The sequence below is a fragment of the Mauremys mutica genome, chromosome 4, assembly GCF_020497125.1.
Source record: "Mauremys mutica isolate MM-2020 ecotype Southern chromosome 4, ASM2049712v1, whole genome shotgun sequence".
In the NCBI taxonomy this organism is placed as follows: Eukaryota; Metazoa; Chordata; order Testudines; family Geoemydidae; genus Mauremys; species Mauremys mutica.
This window is the reverse complement of record NC_059075.1, coordinates 80,893,821-80,918,208: the sequence shown is the minus strand read 5'-3', so window position 1 is coordinate 80,918,208 and position 24,388 is coordinate 80,893,821.

Sequence of the window (24,388 nt, the reverse complement as noted above, 5' to 3'; positions counted from 1 at the left end):
ACTTGCAGTAGCTGAGATCTGCTGAGGTATTAATAGCCCCTAGATGTAATCAGGAGTGGTCGGAGGCAGAGAGTTAGGTGAGAGGTGGAGTTTACTTCTCTGATCCACTCTGGTGACCTTCAGTACATGCTCCAGAGCTTATCTGTTCTGACAGCCATTTCCTGTCTGTGGGGAAGCGGACAAAGAGGATGTGTAGAAGGGTGGGGGGCTGATGGGAGGTTTTTACAGCCACAGTTACAAAAGTAGATGCTGATGTTGGTTCCCTCGGTTTTTGAGTACCCAGCTTGAGACTCCTGTGGCCTGAATTTCAGGCGTTCGTGCACCAGCAGCACCATTAGAGTCATTTGGAGTTGTGAGGGCCCAGCATCGCTCAAAATTAGGCTCTGGTTGTCTCAAACTGGCAACCCAAAGCGGAGGTACCCAAAATGTGTGTAAAATTTGGGCCTTAGTTTTTGGGAGTTTATTATATTTGGGGCATGGGGTCATATTTGTTTTTATGAATTCATTTTTTGTTCTTGGGGAATTGCATTTGGACATTTTTATGACTAGAAAAAGCCAGATAAAATGAATAACCATGTTTTTGAAAAATTTTTACAGCTGTACATGTCAGACTTACGCTGCTTCCAACTCTGGAGTTAGTTGAGCTGAAAAGGAGCAAGTGGTTGACGTTAATAATGATGTCATAAGTGCACATTAATTTTCAAGGATTGGATTGCTCCCAGATCAAGTTCATATGGCTATTATATGCAGTGCCTGTTTAGTCCCCAAAGTGCATTTATTCTGCTTAAATAAAAACTGCACTTGTTTCCACTCCACTGGCAAAGTACCAGTGTATAACATAGCCATGAACAAAAATATCCTGTCCTTTCAAGCCAAGAGTGTATAGGCAGCCACATACCTGTACTCCGTGTTGTACAGCATATCCTGATGAGAGGGGCATGTTTGTTTTGTTTGTTCATCTTCTCATTATCACTCTCCTATCTAATTGCACCCATTGGGCTACTGATCACAATTTTTGTCATGGTGGTTCTGCTTTTGGGGGATTCTAGGGACACAGATGACCGAAGGGGGAGGGCGGGGGGACAAGGACAGGGACACGAGGGATGATCTGTTTCAGATTTCTTATACCTATGAAAAATTCATTGGTATTGTGTTCACTCCTTACTGATCCCTCCAGACTTCTAATGGACATGCTATACAGGTGCTCAAAGTATCTGCTGCAAGGCTGAGAACTTTCCTTGTCACTTTCTCTGTCCAGAAAGATAAAATAACCTCTGACTTTCTGTTTCTATAGATCTCTAGATTCTTTGGAAAACTCATTTTATTTTATGCTTTTCACACTGATTTTTCAGCTGATGCCTCCCATCATTTGACAATGAACTTGGCTGTTATACCAAATAAGAAACCATCTTCCTGCTCACAAAGCATCCTTCAGCTTTGGGCTTCATGGGCACCTGTGAGCCTAAGAAAGTCCAGACTTGCTCTGTGACATCTCATCTTTTTTAATATAACCTCTCTATCTCAGTGTTTATACCATGCCTGTCACTGTGCTGTCTCTCCCCAGCCTCACTTCTTCACAGAATAGTTTTCAGTGGGCATGACTGATAGATTGATCTGAGCTAAAAAGTCCAAGAGCAGTTTGTCTGGTATTTTAGTTTGGCCCATTGTAGACTTAAGGGCCAGGAGCAAAATTCAGATCTGGACACATCTCTAAGTGGCTGATATCAGATCAGAAATGAAGACTTGTGTGTTGTGTTCTATCAACAAGGGGTAACATTTTCAATGGCACCTAAGTGAGTCAGAAGCCTAAAAGTCTTATTGAAAGTCATGAGAGTGATGCCTGGTTTACTATTTTTATTAGATCAACCCAGCTACATCACTCAGGACTGTGAAAAATTTCATGCTCTGTGCAATGAAATTAGGTCGACCTAACTCTGGTATTCATGTGGCTAGGTCTTCTGTTGACCTAGCTACCAACTCTTGGAGAGATGGATTAACTACATTGATAGAAAAAACCCTTCCATCGGTGTAGGAAGCATCTACACTATGGCGCTACAGCAGCACAGCTTTAGTGTAGACATAACCTATGTCACTTTTGAAAATGGGACTTAGGTTCCTAAGTCATTTGGTCACTTTTGAAAATTTTGTCATAGGAGCCCTAGATCAATACACTAAAGCTCAGTCTTAAGATAATGAACCAGGAGCATTAGTCACTACCTTTCTTGCCTGATGGTCTGCATTGATGTGATTAAACACACCCAGAGAGTCCTATCCCAGAATAAACTGTGCCTTGTGCCGCAGCTGAATGGAGTCTTTGAAGGCTGTCTCTGCCATGATTGTTTCAAAGTCCTGGTTTGGATCTGAACTAGGACCGTTCCAAGACATTACCATAAATAGAGCTCGACTCTTACAGAAAAGCTTTTTTTTCCCACACAACAAATGGGTTATTATAACCCCGATTGCATTTTGCACATCATAATGTATTGAAACTATATTGGAGTTAGACTGTATTTTGCTCACTAGTCTCCCCCTGTGATAAAGGAGAGACAGGACTCACGTGTAATAAACGGTCACAGCTGGGCACAAATAGATCCTGCAGCTCTCTGGCTTGCAAGCTCCCAGCATATTTACATACCTTGTGCAGCACAATGTTACCTCACAGGATCTGTCTAAATCCTGGCCCAGACTTTACTGCATTGGAATGGCTCGCTGACTGCACTGCCCACTGGAAAAAGACTTTCAGGAGATTTAAGTTCACTGGTAGGGGGTAGCAATGTGTAGTATGGCTTTAGATGGAACTCTTCTTCAATGTTTTGGATTTTTGGCTTACCACCCCCGGCCAGTTCCCTTGTACAATTACCATCTCTGTGAGAACAGAGCTGAAACAAGCACTAGGTTGGAAATAGGGCAGTGGGACCTGCCTGAACTTGTGTCCATAAGTGATGGATCAGGACCCAGCAGGTTTTGTTTGTACATTGCTGCAGAAGCCCTACCAGGAAGTGAGAAAATACAGACACTGCCTCCCCCGGGCAGGTCACTTCTCAGCAGTCTGTGGAACTGGAGGGGGTTTGGAACTCTAGGGCTGACAAGTCCAAACTAGCCTTTTGGAACCAATTGAAGTCTTGCAGTGCTGACCCCAGAGTTTTTTTATTGTGTTTATTCACTGTGGTATGATTGAGGTAGAACTAGGAAGTGATGAAACAAGAAAACACCCTGTTTGACAAACATTCTGCTGAACACACTCCCTTTTCCTGGGATCAGCCCTGAGATGGCATTATTTATCCTTGTGCCTTTGATGTTGATATACACTCCGTTAGAATGTACTGTATATACTCACCCTGACCATTCTACCTCACTGGCAGTTTGAAAAATAGCACTGGGTTAATGCAGTACACAGCAATAGCAGCAGCTTGGAAAGCCCACCTGGTGGTGAGCCAGCTAGCTAATTAAACTCCATGCTGGGAAAAATATGAAGGATTTTAAGTAGTGCTCACAAAATCTGAAGGCAGCTAGTCAGAAAAATTTCATTACTGAAGATACAGGGTACACCTCATCAAAATGGCATTGTTTACCCACATTGGTTGTCTTACTCTTACCCTTCCTCTCCTCCCTGTCTCTCTACTATTCCTTCTTCTCTTGGACTTTCCCATTCTTTTCTCTGTATTTCCTCTCCTTCTATCTCATTTCTTTTCTCTTTCTTTGTTTCTGCTGTGGCTGTTTTTAAGGCCTGGTCTACACTACAAAAGTAGGTCGACATAAGCCGCATTAAGTTGATCTAATAATGTATGTGTCTACACTACCGAGTCCCTTCTACCAACCTAGGTGGCCTGTAAAGTCGACTTCTGTACTCCACCTCCGCGAGAGGCATAGTGCTTGATTCGACATCCACAAGTTGACATGGGGATAGTGTAGACGCTGCATTGTGTAATTCAAATGAATTGGCCTCCAGGAGGTGTCCCACAGTACTCTGCTCTGACTGCTCTGGAGAGCACTTTCAACTCCACTGCATGTCAGCCAGGTGCACAGGGAAAAGCAGCTCCCTATTAAAGCCCTGGGAACTTCTGAGTTTTCATTTCCTGTTTGATCAGCGTGGAGAGCTCGCCAGCACAGCTGATCATGGAGACTCAAGGCCATAAAGATGCTCCAGCTTGGAGTACACAGGAGGTGGTGGATCTTATTGCTGTGTGGGGAGAAGATTCTCTGCAGGCAGCGCTCCGAACCAGCAGAAGAAACACTGACATCTCATTTTAGTATTGCTGCACTTCAGGGGTCGATCCTGCGGCCAGTTTTGTTCAACATCTTTATTAATGATCTGGATGATGGGATGGATTGCACTCTCAGCAAGTTCAGAGATGACACGAAGCTTGGGGGAGAGGTAGATACACTGGAGGGTATGGATAGGGTCGAGAGTGACCTAGATAAATTGGAGGTTTGGGCCAAAAGAAATCTGATGAGGTTCAACAAGGACAAGTGCAAAGTCCTGCACTTAGGACAGAAGAATCCTATGCACCGCTACAGGCTGGGGACTGACTGGTTAAGCAGCAGGTCTGCAGAAAAGGACCTGGGGATTACAATGGATGAGAAGCTGGATATAAGTCAGCAGTGTGCCCTTTTTGCCAAGAAGGCTAACAGCATATTGGGCTGCATTAGTAGGAGCATTGCCAGCAGATCAAGGGAAGTGATTATTCCCCTCTATTTGGCACTGGTGAGGCCACATCTGGAGTTTTGAGTCCATTTTTGGGCCCCCCACTACAGAAAGGATGTGGATAAATTGGAGAGAGTCCAGCGGAGGGCAACAAAAATGATCAGGGGGCTGCGGCACATGACTTATGAGGAGAGGCTGAGGGAACTGGGCTTGTTTAGTCTGCAGAAGGGAAGCGTGAGGGGGGATTTGGTAGCAGCCTTCAGCTACCTGAAGGGAGGGGTTTCAAAGAGGATGGAGCTAGGCTGTTGTCCGTGGTGGCAGATGACAGAACAAGGAGCAATGGTCTTAAGTTGCAGTGGGGGAGTTCTAGATTGGATATTAGGTGGTGAAGCACTGGAATGAGTTACTTAGGGAGGTGGTGGAATCTCCATCGTTTAGAGGTTTTTAAGGCCCGGCTTGACAAAGTCCCGGCTGGGATGATTTAGTTGGTGTCGGTCCTGTGCCATCTGCACAGGTAACCCAGGCTTATGAAAAAAGGCACGAAAAAGGCTTGGTTTGTTTTCCATTGATTTCAGGGAGAGATGGAGAAAGGTAAGTGCATCATAGAAGGCTAACGCCGCCATGTTTCCATAACCAGGGCCGGTGCAACCATTAGGTGAACTAGGCGGGCCGCCCAGGGCACCTAGTGGTTGAGGGTGCCTAAAAGCCCGCTCAGGCGAGGAGGTGGAGTGGAGGTGAGCTGGGGTGGGGAGGCGCGGGGAGGGCCGCCCGCCCGCCCGCAGTAACGGGGAGGACGGCGCACAGGGGAACCGCTCCCCGCCCCAGATCACCTCCACTCCACCTCCTCTGCTGAGCACACAGCCCCTGCTGTAAGTCTCCTCCCCTCCCAGGCTTGCGGCGCCGATTGGAGGAGAATTAGAGTGGGAGAATCGGTGCCGCAAGCCTGGGAGGGGAGGAGACTTAGAGCGGCGCCGGCATGCTCAGCGGATGAGGAGGAGCGGAGGTGAGCTGGGGCGGGCTCCCCGGGCAGGGTTAGCTGCTGCAGAGTGGGGGGGCCTCCCCGGGAGGGGTTAGCTGCAGGGGGGGGCTGCTGCAGGGGGGGCTCCCCGAGTGGGGGGGGTGGCAGGCTGGGTTAGTTGCCGTGGTGGGCGGGTTTAGCGGCCATGAGGGGGCTCCTCTGGTGGGAGGGGCGGGTGGGCGTGGTTAACTGCCATGGGGGCAGGGCGGCAGGCTGGGTTAGCTGGGTGGGGGCGTGGCGCAAGGTGGAAGTTTCGCCTAGGGCACGAAACTTCCTTGCACCGGCCCTGCCCATAATCACCTGCGCCAATGTTTTGGTCCTATAAGGCATTGCAAGCCCAACCCAACTTTCCACTTGGCTATGTGCACTGTGGGATAGCTACCCACAGTGCAATGCTCCATGCGTCAATACAAGCCCTGTTAGTGAGGATGCACTCCACTGACATGAGCATAGTGTGAACACGCAAGATTGACTTGCTTAAATTGGAGGCTCGATGTCGACTTACATGTCAACTTAACTTTGTAGTGTAGACATGGCCTTACTCACACATTCACAGTTCTCTGTCTCACTTCCTGCATTTCTCTCATCTTTCACACTTTTCTTTTCTCACTCATTTCTCCACTACCTCTGTTCTCTCTCTCTCTCTCCCTCTCTCCTCCCTGCCTTATTTTAGGTTCCACCCAAATGCTCCCTGTCACTTTATAATAAACTGCATGCCTGTGGGTGAAATATGTGAGGGTTTGTATTAAAACTCATGAGCTTTCATTCACAGCAGCTCTAATTATAACTCTCCCTGGCCTTTCTGCACTTTTAATAATGGCATTTTCGTGCAGTACTTTCCATGGATGATTAAACCAGGCATACGTCAAATGTTCTTTTTAAGCTTTATCCAAGTCAGACATCTGAGCAATATTTCAGCATTGTCCCTTCTGAAGGAGAGGATCAGCTCACTCATGTTGCAAAGCTCAAGTAGTAGCCTGAATAGTTTCCACAACTTTGATATAACGTAACAAATGACACTCAGCACTGTGCCTGAGGCCCAGCCAGATGAGTCACAGTAGAACAGTGGAATATAGCAGAGGAATTGGGAAAAGGGCTGCACAGTTAACTCAGTGGTGGGAAAACTATCAATTTGACTAACTGCATTTTACTGATCAAAAGAATCCCCCCCTGCAGTATCAATTTAGATAGCCTCAACTTCTTGTGCAGTGTTACTGCATGCGGTTCAACAGCTGCCGTGCTCCACATCAGAGTTTGATGCACTTTAGTAAGAGCAAACAGATACTTGCATATTGTCATTAATATTAATTATAGTTTTGCAGATCAGTTTGTAAAAAGCTTTGTGTAATATGGCAGTGTAAATAATTATGCATTTGTAAAACACATCATCGCTGCAGCATCCAGCTGGCAGAATTTAGCCATCTTCATGATCTGAGTTTAGGGGAAGTAAGATTTTACAGTGACGACTTCTGCTTTTTTTTTTTTTTTTACTTGCTCAAGTAAATAACATGATTTCTCCTCCATTACATTAAAAGGCCTTCCCTCCATTGTGGATTCTTGTGTATTTACTGGAACCAGACATAGTGGGCCAGAGCCTAAGCTGGGGTTAATTGGCATAACTCCATTGACTCCAGCTGAGAATCTGGCCATGCATGTTTACACTTAACCACACATTGAAAGAACTCTATCAAACAGTCACCTAAAGAATTGGTCTTATTAATTAGGAGGATCATGGAAGTTTTTAACCAAAACCACATTTTACATCTTGAATAGTTTAAATGAAAAAAAAAACCCTCTAGAGGACTTTAGGTTAATCATAACCTACAAAAATAGTTTTGGAAAAAGGGAAATCCCTGAAATATGCCCATTTTGCATGCATGACGCATGTGCCGGCCCATCACATGTCTGTCTGGTGTGTCATCCTTAGATACGGTTGCTAGTTGTATTGTGTTTTTTCTTTCTTTTTAATGTTCTTTGGGTTCTGTGGTTAGTTCTTAAAAGAAAGCAATGTGTTGTCTGGTTGATATTTTTCATTTACTGATGTTCAGGAAATTGGGAAAGAGAATTTTCTTTAACCACTTTGAATGGGTGACTCATATCTGCCATTAAAAAAGACAACTGTGCTGCCCCAGCCCCAGCCCAGGCATTACTTTATAAGACTGCTTAATATAACAGAGGCCTTATATGTTGAGCTGCTTCATGAAGACCCATCAGTTCTGGAATGCACTCCCCCACCCCAGTCCACCAGGGCCTGATTGCTAATCCTGCCAACAAGTGGTGCAGCTCTCTTTTTTGTGGACATCTCAGGAACAGAATGGGATGAGGGTGGGATTGTCATGAAAGGGATTTGTTAATTGCAGCATAACAAAGTTAGAGTGTGAATTAACTGTGGTTGTATGGGTTGTCATCAATGTAGTGAAATTGTTGATACCGCTTTATTTAAAATAATGGAACAGGTCCCCAATGCCTAGAATAGATGTTCCGGATATGGAAGTTTTCTTTAAAAACAAAACAAAACAAAAAAACCTTATATAAAGGATATGTGTCCCTGTTTCCATTCAAACTTCCGCTTTTTTAGGTATCCATTCATACAAATTCAGTCTAGGCTGAAATATAGGACCTTTTGAGTGTGAGACAGTCCTTGTTTTCTTTAAATGTGACTGAAATAATTTTGGCAGGTTTTATTAAAGGTGACTGAAGGTTTTTGTTTTTGTTAGAGCCTGAAGTTAAATTAAACACATGATAATTGCTAGGATAGTTCTTTCCTTTTTTGAAGATTGGTGCTGCAATTAATATATTTTTTTCAGAAATCCACTGAAAATTTCAAAAATAATTGTCAGAGGTTCAGATATTTTAGAATGCTCACTGATTTCATCCTCATTTATTTATTAATAGGCTTACATTGTTGTGTGCCATTCTCCTTCATACATTGGGAAAATACTTCTTACCTCCCTTACCACCAAAGCAACAACAAGGGCTTTTCTCCATCACCAGAGCTTTGGCTTTGTATAAATATTCATGCATAATACAAGTAATTTAGGATATTTTTTAAGGACTTTGTAAATATGAGTATGGTATAGACAAAATTAGGTCAATAGTCTGTCTAGGTACTCTTATGGCTCCCATCCCCATAGTATCTGACCACTTCACAAAGATAGATGAATTTATCCTTACAAAGTTCCCGTGGTCTAGGAAAATATTGTTAACCCCATGTTAAAGATGGGGAAACTGAGGCACAGAAAGACCGGGGTCACATAATAATTCTCCAGAAGAACTAGTAGTTGAACCCAGATCTCCTGTTTCCAGTCTAGTGCCTTAGGCCATCCTTCATCTCTATGTCCTATCTCAGCAGGGTTTTGTGGCTGATGACCCAGAACAGCGGTTCTCAAACTATAGGTTGGGACCCCAAAGTGGGTTGAGACCCCATTTTAATGGGGTCACCAGGGCTGCTGTTAGACTTGCTGGGGCCTGGGGCCAAAGCCTGAGCCCCACTGCCTAGGGGCAAAGCCAAAGGGCTTCAGCCCTGGGCCACAGGCCTCAGGTTACAGGCTCCCTAGCTGGGGCTGAAGCCCTTGGCCTTTGGGTTTGGCCCCGCTGGCCGGGGTGGCAGAACTCAGGCTTCGGCTTTGGTCTCCCTCTCCGAGGCGGTGGGGCTCAGGTGGGCTCAGGCTTTGGTGTACCCCCCTCCTCATCCTGGGGTCATGTAGTAATTTTAGTTGTTGGAAGGGGGTCACAGCCCAAAGAAGTTTGAGACCCCCCTGAACCAGAGGAAGGTGGACATAAAATATACAATACATTTAGCAAACTCTTCACAACTATACGTAAGGGTGAATAGAGGTTGGGAATATTCCCATACCTTCCCCGCAAGTGATTGCACGCTGACCCTGGAGATTTAACCAACTGGAGCATTGTGATTGCTAATGTAATCTGTCTGTGTAGCTAAATCCCCAGCTCACTTTTGGGGAGGTATGCTACTTTCTTTTCATTACAGAGCATTTCTAACATCATTGGCTTCATTAGATGACTTAAATCTCTGCATGCAGCTGGTTCTGAGAAACAAACGCCATATGTAACAATACTAAGTTGCCTAACTCAGACTTTTCACTAATTGCTCTTGAAGCAGGAGTTTGACTCCTTTCCAATGTCTTCCTCATGCATGTTACCAGCTCACTCTTCAGCCTGTGGTATCATCTGTGTATATAATTATCTTCCTAAATGTGCTTATTTATAGGAGAACCATTCAGTGATGACACCTCATACTGTTGCATGTAGATTTGAATTAATCTTCAGACATATTGTGAGTAGTGTACCTAGCAATTTGTAACAAGGACAGAAATAGCATAATTCCTGGTTGAAATATATGGATAAAACTCCCACTTAGACACTGATGCTTCTTTCCTTGCACAAAAAGTATCTGGATGTTTGTTTATAATGTGTCAGTGAACTGAAGGCTGATGAAGAGCACTAAAATGATAGTCCTGACATCTTTAAATTCTTTTCGCACACAGAACAGGTTAGTCTCTGTAGGAACCACCTTAGTCTGGAGCCCTATTTAGCTGACAAACTATCTGCTAAGACTTGTAACAGGATCTCCTAGGGTTAGCATATAGGCGGAGATCCACCACTAACAGTCTATATAGGTTGCCAAACAGTCATTAGTCAGCTATCACTCTGCAGTTGATTTGAACTGACAAAATGGGATCTTTAGCAGATTTTCAGATCTTGGCATCTCTTTTTTGTGCTTTCAGATTGTGGGAACAAATAATTTTGCAGCCTCAGTTTGCTTACCCCAGTGTAGGTTACTCACATGTCTAAATCTTTGATACGCAAGCACAGTTAAGGCTTAGATGTCTAGGAGATCTGAAGATGATGGGGGACTGTAGCGGGGTGGTCACCCTGCTACTGCCCTGGGAGAGGGCTGTGGCAGGGAAAAGCCAGGCTGATTGGGGGAAGCAGCCACAGGTGGGGCCATGCCCCAATCAGGCCACAGCTGGCCCTATAAGAGGGCTGAGGGCCAGAGGCTAAGACAGAGTCTCCCTTTGTCTCTAGAGGGAGAAGGGCCTGGCTGCTGGGAAGCTGAACAGAGTACCTGAGGGGAGCAGGGCTGGGGAATAGGGCAAGGGAGTTGGGGAGCTCCCGCCCAGAAAAGCCCCAGGCTGTGGCCTTGTCAAAGGTCAGAAAGGTACTAGGGTGCAAGGGTGCAGCCCAGGGTAGGCATAGGCAGCCGGTTCAACACCCCCTTGCCTGTGGTGATTGGCTTATACAGACTGCAGTCAGCTCCAGCAAAAGGGGGCTAGATGGTGATTGGTAGTAGCCACTGAGGTGAGGTGGGGATAGTGGGTGAGGAGACCCAGAGAACGGGTGTACTGCCAAGGGGCAGCACCCCAGGACAAGGTGCACCGGGTCCGGGAGGGACACAGGGGCCAGCAGCAGCAAGGCACCAGCCTGCAGAGGGTGCTCCGGGTCAAAAGAGCTAATTCCCAGGACGACCGACAGGAGGCACCGCAGGGGTGAGTCTTGCCTGGTTACAGGGACACACCCATCCCACACTGGCAGAAAGGCTAATGAGCATTCCTGCATGCAGGCAGTGCCAGGTAGGTGCACCTGCAGAACATGTTGCACCTGGAGAGGTGAAGCTTAAAATGGTGAAAAAGGGGGCTGGGGGAGTTTCCCCAAGAGCAGGAAAGCTGCCAGGGACTGCTAGTGGACTCAGCCCAAGTAAGGGGACTTCAGCCCAAGGTCAGGCTTTCCTTTCCCTTCCCTCACTTTTGGTTGAGGGCAGAGTGACACTTCTGAGCTTGATAAGGGCAAGGGGTCCTGGAGGGCTGCTTCCTGCCAGTGACCGGTGGTGGGACCTCGGGACTACAGACAAGTGAACTGTAGTTGGACTCTGACAAGACCCTGAGAGTAAACTGAATGCCTGTTGGGAACAGTGAGATTGCCCAGGAGTAGGGCCAGTCCTTAATTCTTGCCAGGGCTTAACCCCGGGACCTCTAGGCTTGGCAGTTCATAGTCCTGGCACCTTTGGGCTTGCTGGATCACTTATAAATGTAAACAAATAGCTCGAGTCCCAGTACCTAATTGCTTGATCCCTGGCACTTTGTTCAATACAAATTAAGCACTGAATAGTGCTCCTGTATGGGACACAGGGACAAGAGACTCAATGAGACTACAACTGAGCCCAGACTGAGGGTCATCCAATTACACTGAATAGTCAGTGCAAATAATTGTAGTTCCAAAATTGTGGCTGCAGAATTGCAGGAACAAAAGATAGAGGACTGGTGAAGGCTAGGCTAAAAATCAAATTCATAATGTTTACTCTGGCTTCCAAGATCCTCATCTGTTAATGTCTTATCTGAAGACTTGCATGGCTAGTAATAGATTACGTGGAACTTGATTTATTTACCTTGGAAGGATGCAGGCTAAGATGATTCTGCTGAAATCTCTAGCGAGTCTTGGTATTTCAAACATGATGGTGCTGTCACCAAAGAGTTAATAGGAAGAGACTGAGAAAGAAGCCCATGTTTACACACTACTTTCTGGCAGTGAGATCAGGCACCTGCATGGGAACAAACTTAAATAGGAAGAGAAACTCAACAAAAAGCCACAAATCCAGAAGGTCTAGAGCAAAGAGCAAAACTTTAACGGTTCCTCAGTTTCCACACGTCAAATCCCTTTAATTTAAACTTTAAAAGAAGTATTTTAAATGATGACTGAAACCCAATATTAATACAGGTGCAAAACAGAGGGTTACCCTCTCTACTCAAAAAGCAACAAAGAGTCCTGTGGCACCTTATAGACTAACAGATGTATTGGCGCATATGCTTTTGTGGGTGAATACCCACTTCGTCAGATGCATCTCTACTTGATTATCATCATGTGGGAATTGCTGTGCTTAGTCAAACAGGACTCTCCTGTTTTCAGGATGAAATATGTTCCCACAAACTCAGCTGTTAGTTGGCTACAAGCAGTTGTTGTTGAATTAGGTGTTGTATGTGTGTCTTTGTTTTGCTGCAGATAACAATCAGTGCGTGATGATCTAATGGTGATATTATTTGTTATTTTTACCTGAGGCTACTGTTGAGTATTAACATGAAGCCAGATGTGGGGTGCCATTTTATAAGAGGTGGGGAACCCTGAGAATTCTCCCACCCTTATTCCCTTCCCAAGGCCACATGTATGGCTAATCCAACACTCTTGCTGAGGTGAGCAGGGTGTGGGATTTCTACTCTCCTTGTTTGCAGGGATGTTGGCAATGGGGTGGGATGCAAGACGGGGTTTCTAATCTTAGGTAAGAGTGTGTGAAGTAAATGTTAAATGTACATGTTTTCCATCTCCTCTTCCATGGGGCATGGGCTATCTGACTGGATGAAATCTTCAGTTCCTGAATTCTCATACTGCCATCATCACTTTTTTGGCAGCTGGAATGTAACTATAGTGAGGAGACAAATGAGGCATCTCTTGACACTTGCAACACTTGAATATGTAAGTTTTTGGAGAGAGCGTGTGTGACCAATCAGGGCAATCAATTCAGCATTGCTTGCAGAATGGGAGTAGGTGACAAATTGTGAGAACCAGCACATCACCCTGTTAGGTTCTGTATTTAAAGCATCTCTTCTCTCTGTCATTTATTTTGGATCCTGTTTTGTTAATATGTGGAGTGCTCCAATTTTGGCCCTCTCTGACTTTCACGGGGCTGCCATTATTTTCACACAGCAGTGCCAATGCTAGTGTTCTGTGCACTAATTCCAGGCATGAGGATTTCTAAATGTCTTAGTAAACAAACATGGAGTCTTCTGAAGAGTTTGAAAATGACTGGCCTTAGTTACCATTCATTTGTTTGGCCGTCTCATGAGAAAACAGAATTCAGTCTTTTCACAGTTAAAAGAAGGGAAGTGCTGAATGTTTGTTTATCGTCTGAGACAGACAAAAAGCCTTTTCCACATCACTCTGATGTCACAGGAGGAAGTAGTGTCTGCTGACAAGTAAAGGTGTAGCAACCTTATTTTCTTTAAAAACAAAAAAAACAAAAAAAAACCAACCCCCACTAACTTGGTATGTCAGAATGTGAAAGTGCTGCCTACAGAATCACCAATAACATTTTTTTCTCCAGTACCTAGTTGTCCCTGAAGAGTTTCCCATCAAGTATGCATAGCCCGGCCCTGCTAAGCTTTGGAGAGTCAACAGGATCACAGCACAAGGCTATATGACAACAGGTCCACCACTGTTTCTCTAGGTGAAATAATCATGGCTAGAGAACAGGATGCAACCTTAGTCAAGGAGTCCCCCTTCAGGTAGCTAGACTCACTCAGGGTTATTACTAACAGTGCATCTCAAGCCAGGTCCTTTGTGGTCCATAAAGGGAACCTTGCACCCACATGAGCTAGGCTGAACTTAGTCCACGTCCTTCAATGTAAATATTGCTATTGAGTTCAGGGAGTCTAAATGCATGAGTAACATGAGCAAGATTTGTCCTCTTGGTATTCTGTTTTCCCTGCTAAAATTTTAATAACTTTCAAATACTGCATAGTTATGGTATGTGCAACAGCTGCCCTGCCTTAGTAACAAGACTCATTTGTTGTCTAGAAGGCATTTTGATACCTTTTAGAATGCTGATCGTTTTAATTGAGTCAGTTAAGCAGGCAACTCCTTGGAGGAAAAGTGTTATCTTCTCAATGAGCTCACAGAATGTGAGGTTAATTACCATTCAGGCGTGTATCAGTTTACCAAGGACAAATATCCTGGCTAACGGTAGGGTATATGTGTGCTGCCAAATTATTTATACACATAATACCTGATGGTGAACAACTTAGGAAATCAATATATATATCTAGTGATAATAAGCCAAAGAATTTACATCACCTGAGGAACAGACCTCCTATCTTAAGGGCACTTTAAAAATTACTTGTATTCACAAAACTCACCCTAACATCATGCCAGAATGGGTTTAATTAAAACCAAACAAACCCCAAACACTTCTTTGAGGTACACTGACTGTGTCAAACTAAGCAGTTTGACTGATGATTATAAATCATAAATAGTACTTTTAGTTGTTGATTGTGCTGCAGAAGATACAACATAGTAACATGTTAACCTCTATATTTCATGGTTTACTGGAGTTTTTAAAATCATGTTTCAGGGTCTAATCATACCATTTCTGACCATTCTGTGACTGGAATCTGTCTAACGTGATAGGAAGAAAACATGGTTATATTGTGCATTATGTTTTATTGAAAGTGACCAAGATCATGGTTTGAAAGGTGAAGGTAAGAGTGCATACATGTGCATGCTGTCTAAGGGAAAGAGACAGAACATCTTGCATATTGTACCTTGGGCTTGTACCAATCATTTAAAAACTGATATAAACCAGAAAAAAAAATCTAAAGGGTTTTAAAACTAAGAAGGTTAAAATGGAGTGTTGACTACATATCATCTATATCAGGGGTCGGCAACCTTTCAGAAGTGGTTATCTTAATTTAGTCACTCTAATTTAAGGTTTCGCGTGCCGGTAATACATTAAGATTTTTAGAAGGTCTCTTTCTATAAATCTATAATATATAATGAAACTATTGTTGTATGTAAAGTAAATAAGGTTTTTAAAATGTTTAAGAAGCTTCATTTAAAATTAAATTAAAATGCAGAGCCCCCTGGACCGGTGGCCAGGACCCGGGCAGTGTGAGTGCCACTGAAAATCAGCTCTCATGCCACCTTTGGCACACGTGTCATAGGTAGCCTACCCCTGGTCTATATCATTTAATGACAAATGAATGATGATGATCTTTATCATTTGAGGATATGAAAACTAGAAACAAGCTGAGTTGGGATAAAACCTCCCCCAAGAAATCAGATGGTAATATCACAACAGAAAATGTGGGGGAAGGTTATTAGAGGCAAGTATGCAGATATCACTGCATCTGTTACAGCACTGAAATAACTGCCCTGTGAAAAACTGATGGTATGTCAATCGATCTTTCTTTCTTTCTTCCTTCCAGTCTGCTAAGGGTGAAGCTCAGCCCTGTAAACAGGGCTAGCTAAAGGCCTACCCATCACATAGGACCTTCCCTTAAACCCTATTTTGAGCATTTAAGAGGGACTTAAAGGGTGCATAGGCCTATTTCTGGCCCTCTGCAGAGGCGTGAATTTCACCCTAAGTGCTAATGCAATCCTGATCCTATTGAAGTCAATAGGAGTTGTCTATTGAAAAGCAGACCTGGGGTTTCTTACCTTTGTTATTTATTAGCTAAGAATAATTAATTTTCAATTAAAAACCCTCAGACAAACAAAAATCCCAGTGAGTTTTCCCCTAATCCCCAAATAACTAAATTCTGAAGCTTTAACCCTTTTGGTGGTGGTCTGTCACTGCCCTGCTCCGCTCTGTTGCCAGCATCTATTAATATTCTTTTGACATGAGTGGAATGTTAAGAGGCAGGTGGTATATTCAGCATCACAGCAGGTAGGCTCACTTTCCTTGGATGGTTCTGTAAAATTCAGCTAAGATGAGAGATTATTAATTATATTATTACAGGGCTGCTGTAACCAATCTTTAGGAACTGGACAAGCTCAGCTAGTTTTACTTTCCTTGCCTGGAAGGGCAGTCATTCCTAAAGCTGAAAGGAGCAGTCTGGGCTTTTGACCTGTGCATTAAAGAATCACAAAGCATTCTGATGAATTTCATTACAAAATGGTTCCTGTGAATTTGACATAGAAAAAGAACTCCAAAGAAATGAAAGAAGAAATCAGCTAGACACTGTCCTAGGTAGCTTCTCTCTGTCTTCTGTCAGTGCAGGCCTCTGTTTTTCTGCAGACAAAACAAGGCTGATTAAGCACCTGGGCAAGCTAGAACACTAGTTGCAACAGTGTATGATGATTTTTCTCTTTGCAGGCACTTCAGATATAAAAATACTCTGACACTGGTGTTCTAATTAATCCACAGTCAATACACTGAGATAATTACCATAACCAATACCCTTTGGAGCCAGTGAATTTAAGGGAATCAAGCCATCAGTTGCCAAATTCAGTGCCTCTCTGCCTCCACCTTTGTATGGGGCGAAGTCTCCCCATCTACTAATCTGCCCTTGACTCTTTTTGCATTATTCTCTCATCCACTCCTTTCTCTATTAGTATTGGCAGATTTGTCTGCTTTATCCACAAGAATCTGTGTTTTTTTCCATGCCATGTTCTGTGCATGTAACATGCTCATTAAGCTAGTCTGCGAGGCCATTCCTTCTCTGCTTTCAGCTCCCGCTCAGAGGCTCACTTTTACTGTGACATGAAGAAGAAAGTAACTGGAAGATTGTGGCTGGGTTGTGACTATTTGGGGATAATATATATATTTTACCAAAAATATCATTGTGATTTAAATATTGTATTACAAAACATGGCCAGCTGGCACCTTAACCACTTGAGTTATACAGCAGATTTCTCCCTTTCTCTATATCCTTAGACTGTTTTTCTTCTACATGATAAATCCTACAGGGTAGGGGCCTTTCTTCTTTTATGTTTGAGAAGTGTCTATGGGTGTTGCCAGAAAAAATGATCATGATTATGTTTTTTCTAGTTAGGGCAGGGAGGGGAAACCGAGAGGGATTCAACACCCCTATGCTCTACAGAGATGCTGCCTGGTGGCCTATTCCATGGGTGGGGTGGAAGGGACAGGCCAAGGACATGACCAGTGGATTGGTGGCAATGCACATGCACTTACTGTAACTCATGAGTAGGGTTGAATTGGCAAATCAGGCATGGGGGCTGTTAAAGCCAATGGACTAATAGTGGCTGTCGAGCAGGCCCTGCTGGTGCTCCACATGCTACTGCTGGCTGGGAGATGTTCTTTATCTCTTTCACAACCTCCACCTGTTTACTCAGCCTGTTCATCAATGATCTAGATTTGGCCTTAGTTAGAATTGAACAATCTCCCAGAATGCTGCTAGGGACTACCTTGCTGGTGGAGTGCTCACAAATACTCCCGTGCACTATTTGTAAGAACAGAGATGTTAGCCCCCGTGTGCACCAGCCACATTCCAGGCAATTACATTCTTTCCTTCCTGTGTTCAGTGCCATGTGCTTTCAAGCAGTTGCTGCATTTCAGTAATGAACAAAATTATAGTCTGTATCCAGGATCCTTCAGAATAAAGATGCTAAAGAAATGGTCATTATTGTCAATTACAAATATCTATAAGGATGAGCATTCATTAAAAAGTTGCCAGGGCAAAAAGAGTGGAATATTCCATTCAGTAAATTACTCTGTGGTTTTGCTATTGAGATGTAAAATGTATAGTACATCATGATCTAGTACCAGACACATCACAAGCTCATTTGGTCTAGTGCCAGCCAAGAGATCTAATACGATTATGTGAATCCCCAGTAGCTATCAGACTTGCAGAGGACTGATATGCTCTTTCTGTCCTGTGCATATGCAAACATTCTGGTGCTTGGAACATTGTTATCTGGAAATAAAAGTAGGATATGTAATGGACTGAACAGCAGTGCAAAAAATTAACTTTCACTAAAAAATGGCCACGACAGCGATTAGGTTTCTGGTGAATAGTGCTGGATTTAGAGCGCAGGAACTGGAAGTCCTTTATTCAAAGAATATCAAAAGCAGCCATATACATTTGAAATGAACATTAGAAATACCATAGATACATTCCCCCCACACTCTCTTCAACCAGGGTGTAAACGTCTGCTGTTGGGGTTCGCCCCTCTCTGGGGAGGCTGGGAGCCAGGCCGCCTCACTACACGAGTCTGGTGAGCTGGCAAATTAGCCCGGTGAGGCAGAAAACAGTCAGGAGATCAGGCCCTCAGGCAGGGGCTGAGCAAACAGTTCAGTAATTTAAGCCCAGGCTCCTGGGCCTGAGCGTCAGGGCGAGGAGGAGACTGCCACCCGTGAGTGGGGTGGCAGGGGGGACGCAGGCCCACCCACTCCTCTGCATCCCAGCCCGGGGCCCTAACAGCAGCAGGCAGCCTGCTGCTGTGTCAGTGGGGATCCTGGCTGCAACACACTGACATTGACTCTGGGTGTGCTACAGCCAGACTAGAGTCGACCTCCCCCTCTACCGGTACCTCTGTCTCGGCGGCGTCTTCCACAGCGTCCCACACCATGGGCTCCTCAGGATACTGAGCAAGGGGTAAACTGGGCAGCTCCTCGGGGTCCCTTTGTACCGGCCGGCCTAGGGGCTCTTCCAGCGCCTGGTCAGTGTCCAGGCTCCGCAGGTACGGCCAGTCCTAGGGTCGGTCGCAGGCGGCCAGAGTCTCCCCAGCGGGAGCTAGGGCACTAGCGTCTGGCCTCTCCGGCGGCCAAGCCGCTTCTGAGCCCTGGGGCTGGGCTTTTATACTTCCTACCCTGCGCTGTGACCTCTGAGGGGCGGGCGCAGGCTCCAGTGACTCCGCCCACTTTGGCGTCCGTAAGGGCTCGTCCCTTGCTGGGGTGGCTGGGAGCCAGGCCGCCTCACTTCACAGGGTAAGAGAGTAGTTTAGACTCTGGGCCTAATCAATCCCTGGACTTCCAAGGATTGTCTGTTATGGGCTTTTCTTGCTCTTTCTTCTGAAGCATCTAGTGTTGGTCACTCTCAGAGACAGGACATTGGATTAGATGGACCACTGGCCTGGTTGGCAGTTCCTATAGTTGTATATTCCTCTCTGCTGAAACACCCAACAAAGCCCCAAATTACTATAATATGTTGTCCCTGGGGATGCCATTCAAATACTCTCAATCTTGAGTCACTGCATGCTTCACTAGCTCATTTTTTGAGTGGGCTGAGCTGTTACAAATATACAAAACCACTGCTCTGGCTACATGTGATGGGCACTAATTAAGGAAAAAACATGCAATGTGTTTAAAATTTCCCCATCTTTGAGTAATTTCCCATTCTAAATAGAGGGAGATTCTTCATTAGCATCAAATAACACTGTGTAGTAAGTACTAATTGCCTCTCCATCCAAATACAGTCTACAAAGCTCTCCAGATACGGTCTCTTTCCTCATGTTCTGTCCTATCACCTGTGATCTGCTATTTCACTCTAACTGTGAGTTTCTGGGAGTTCCAGGAGCTGTGTCAGGGCATTTTCAAGGGAGAGACACATCTATGGAAATTGCCCTCTTTTATACTCTCTCGTACCTTAAGCTTGGTGAACTTGTAAGCACAAAGAACAGGAGTACTTGTGGCACACTGTTCTTTTTGCTGATACAGACTAACACGGCTGCTACTCTGAAGCCTGGTCTACACTACACGTTTAAACCGGTTTTAGGAGCGTAAAACCGATTTAACGCCACACCCGTCCACACTAAGAGGCCCTTTATATCGGTATAAAGGGCTCTTTAAACCGGTTTCTGTACTCCTCCCTAACGAGAGGAGTAGTGCTAATATCGGTATTACCATATCAGATTGGGGTTAGTGTGGCCGCAGATCGACGGTATTGGCCTCCGGGCGGTATCCCACAGTGCACCACTGACCGCTCTGGACAGCAATCTGAACTCGGATGCAGTGGCCAGGTAGACAGGAAAAGCCCCGCGAACTTTTGAATATTTCCTGTTTGCCCAGCGTGGAGCTCCGATCAGCACGGGTGGTGATGCAGTTAAAAATCAAAATAAAGAAAGAGCTCCCGCATGGACGATGCGGACGTGATCGCTGTAAGGGCAGGCAAATCTGTTCTATCAGCACTCCGTTACAGAAGACGAAATTCAAAATCATTTTTTAAATATCTCCAGACAGATGCCATAGCAGGGACTCAGCGCACTGCTGCGTGACAAGCGTAACGGAAAGCCAAAGAATCAAATGGACGCTCATGGACTGGAGGACTCAAGCTATCCCACAGTTCCTGCAGTCTCTGAAAAGCATTTGCATTCTTGGCTGAGCTCCAAATGCTTCTAGGGTCAAAAACAGTGTCCGCGGTGGGTCAGGGCATAGCTAGGCAATTTACGCACCCCCCCACCCACTCCCAGAAGTGAAAGGGAAAACAATCCTCTCTTGACTCTTTTATATGTCACCCTATCTTTACTGAATGCTGCAGATAGACGCGATGGTGCAGCACTCAACACCAACATCCTTGCTCCCCCCACGCTATGGATGGCTGATGGTACAAAATGACTGGTACCCGTCCTCATCATCAGCCTATTGGCACATGGGGCAGTGCAAAAGGACTGGTAACCATGCTGACTAGCATCTGTTAGGTCGATCAAGGGCGCCTGGTCCTAATTTTTCCTGGTAGATGGTACAGTATGGCTGATAACCATCGTCATCATAGCAACAGGGGGCTGAGCTCCATCAGCCCCCACCCTTCATGTGTAAAGAAAAGATTCAATTGCCCTGAACTAGCAGAGGGATGCTGGGCTCCTCTCCTACACACTCCTTACTGTCCTGTCTGGACTATCATAGCAGCTGGAGGCTGCCTTCCACTCATATCTCACTAACAAGTCACTGTGTCTTATTCCTGCATTCTTTATTACTTCATCACACAAGTGGGGGGACAATGCTACGGTAGCCCAGGAAGGCTGAGGGAAGAATGGAATCAACAGGTGGGGTTGTTGCAGGAGCACCCCCTGTGAATAGAATACAGCTCATAATTTCTGCAGGATCTGACACAGAGCAGCTGTGCTCTCTGGTTCTCTGATACAGTGGTTCTCTAGTACACTTGCCCATATTCTAGGCAGGACTGATTCTATTTTTAGATACCAAAAAGGAGGGATTGACTCAGGGAGTCATTCCCAATTTTGGCTTTTGCGCCCCTGGCTAAGAGCAGCCAGGGGCACTTATGACAGCAGCAAATGGAACAGTGCAAAAGGACTGGTAGCCATGATCATCTTATTACCAATTTATGGTATGGTAGATGGTACAATATGGCTGATAACCATCTCTGCTATCATGCAAAAGCAAAAGCATGCTGCTGTGTAGCGCTGCTGAATCGCCTCTGTGAGCGGCATCTAGTACACATACGGTGACAGTCACAAAAGGCGAAACAGGCTCCATGATTGCCATGCTATGGCATCTTCCAGGGCAATCCAGGGAAAAAAGGCATGAAATGCTTGTCTGCCGTTGCTTTCCCAGCGGAAGGAGTGACTGACGACATTTACCCAGAACCACCCGCGACAATGATTTTTGCCGCATCAGGCACTGGGATCTCAACCCGGAAATTCAAAGGGGCGGGGGAGGCTGCGGGAACTATGGGATAGCTACGGAATAGCTACCCACAGTGCAATGCTCCAGAAATCGATGCTAGCCTCGGACCGTGGACACACACCACCGATTTAATGTGTTTAGTGTGGCCGCGCACACTCGATTTTATACAATCTGTTTTGTTAAACCGGTTTATGTAAATTCGGAATAATCCCGTAGTGTAGACATACCCTGAAACTTGTAAGTACAGCTTCTCTCTTTGATCAGGAGTTAGTTCAATATCAGCTATCTTTGCATCAGGGTCTGAGGAGCTTCTATACTGGCTCTTAATTTTAATAGGCTTATACTTTGTTTATGTTATAGTTTTGTTGAGGTGAATAGGTTATTTTCTACTGCCTAGAAGGGGACCCATGTTTCTGCCTCACCCTGCCCCCCATACTCTATGAGTAGGCACCACCGTAACAGAAGGTAGCATAGGTGTTTTGGGGGTTAAATCCTAGCTGAAGTTCTGAGCCCAAGCCGAGACAATCCAGTGCTGAGCCTAGACAGACTTAGATCCTTAAAATAGGACTGAGCTACTCCAAAGGAAGGAGGGAGGAAAAGTCGGATAGGTGGTGGTTGGCCACAAGCTGGGCAGGAGAAGCTCTGGATATAGAAGTGCCATCAAAGGCTTATTTTGGCAGATTTGGGCAGATTTTCATGGGGGTGGCAAAAGGCACATCCCTGACACAAGGGCCTCCCTCCACCAAATTTCAAGTCCCTAGCATGAGGTCACTAGAGTTTCTGAAAGATAAGGTCATCAGATTTTTTTTTAAATGGGCAAAACAATATATTTCCCCCTAGACGTGTTTTCAGAAACAGCTGAACCATTTTGGCTGAAATTATATATAAAATCAGCTGGAGGCATAGTCCCTGTAAGCAAAATTTCAGCCCAGTTGATTTAAATTTGTTAAAGTTAAAGTTAGAAGTACCTATAATAAGCTCCTCGTAAATCAGCAGATGGGAATGACTTTCTAGTAGAGCTGTACAAATAGTTGATTTTTCAAATTGCTGAATGAGCCAAAAAAATTTTTTAGAAGAATTGATGTGGATGAACCTTAAACAAAAATGTTTTGAACTTTTCACCAACAAAATAAAAAGAAAGAAAAACAATTAATTTCTGGGTGAATGAAACACTTTGTCAACCTGAAACGAAACAATTTATTTTTATCTTTTTTTAAAATGAAATTATAACAAAACCTGAAATGAAAAGTCATTTTGTATCAAAAATACTTTGTTTTGAAAATATCAAAATGAAATATTTTGGTGTTTTTTCTTTTCTCCCCTCTCTTCCCCCCCCCCCCCCCCGAATAATGTGGTGAAGTGACAGAAATTTGCAAAATGTTTCAGCCTAAATATTCCTTCCCTCCACCAATCTGCCCTTCCTGCCATAGGGTAAATTCTTTTGTTTCATGATTTAGAGTATTGGACCTGAATCAAGCCAATTTTGCATCCTTTCAAAAGGACAGATATATTATTTGACATTTGCAGGGAACATATTTTAACTATTAGCTGAAGACTGTTCATAAAATTTTCCATTCCCCTTTAAAAACTCTTCAGAGTTCTCTGGCTTTTTCTTCCCCTCTTTTTTTTTTTTTTAAATCATCTAGAAATACTGGGGTGGAGTTTCTGGTTGAAGAGAGGATAAAAGACTCTTATAGCGGGCTGGAACATTCAGAGAGGGGAGCTGAGCCAGAGTTTCTCTCTCCTGCTGTAGATGCTGTTTCTAAATGGCAGGCAAAAACCAAAAAAAAAAAAAAAAAAACAATCCTTGAAACTATTCCAGATTTCTTAGTATTTCTGCTAGCTGCCAATGTTCCCTTTGAATTGTCTGAAGTAATTTCAAGGGGGGAGCTGCACAATCTTAAAACTAGGAAAGTCAAATGGCAGCACCAGAAAGCTGGGGTTTATTGCACAGTTGCTTTAATTCCCCTCTCTCCTGTACTTGTGTGGAAATCTTTTGCTTCTTTTCCCCCATCCCTTTCACTTTTGCTGTCTCCCTCTCACCCACTTATTCCTCTTTCCCTTTCTCTCTCTTCCTCCTTCCTATCCCCTCTATTTTTATTGTTCACATTAAACAGTAAATTGGGTTGTGGCGTGACTGTGCCATAATTTGCAAGCCAGGAGGCTGCCTCTTTAAAAACCCATTAAGGCCCTATATAGAATTTTCAGGGGTTTATATTCCGTTCCATCACATCCACACAAAGATGTATGCCAAATCTATATTTTCATACCCAGGAGTTAAAAAAATCAGACTGGGGGGGTGGGAGGAATGAACAATAGTCTATTTGTGTTTTCACAGCTGAGGACCACACACTTCATGGCGGGTATGTCAGGATCTGCTTCTCCAGGATTGGGTGTACAATAATAAAACTGTAAGAAATTCAGAAGCTCGAGTGCTGCATGAGAAATGGAAGGACAAAGAAGCCCTTTTAATGCTATCGTTCCCAGCATCCCTGAGAAAGAAAATAAATTACTATCTGTACCCTACTCTCTGAGGCTGAGAAATGGGGAATGTTTTCTTTGTAACCCAATGCTACATGCTAAGGTGAATGGAAGTCCACAGCCCCTCTATCTC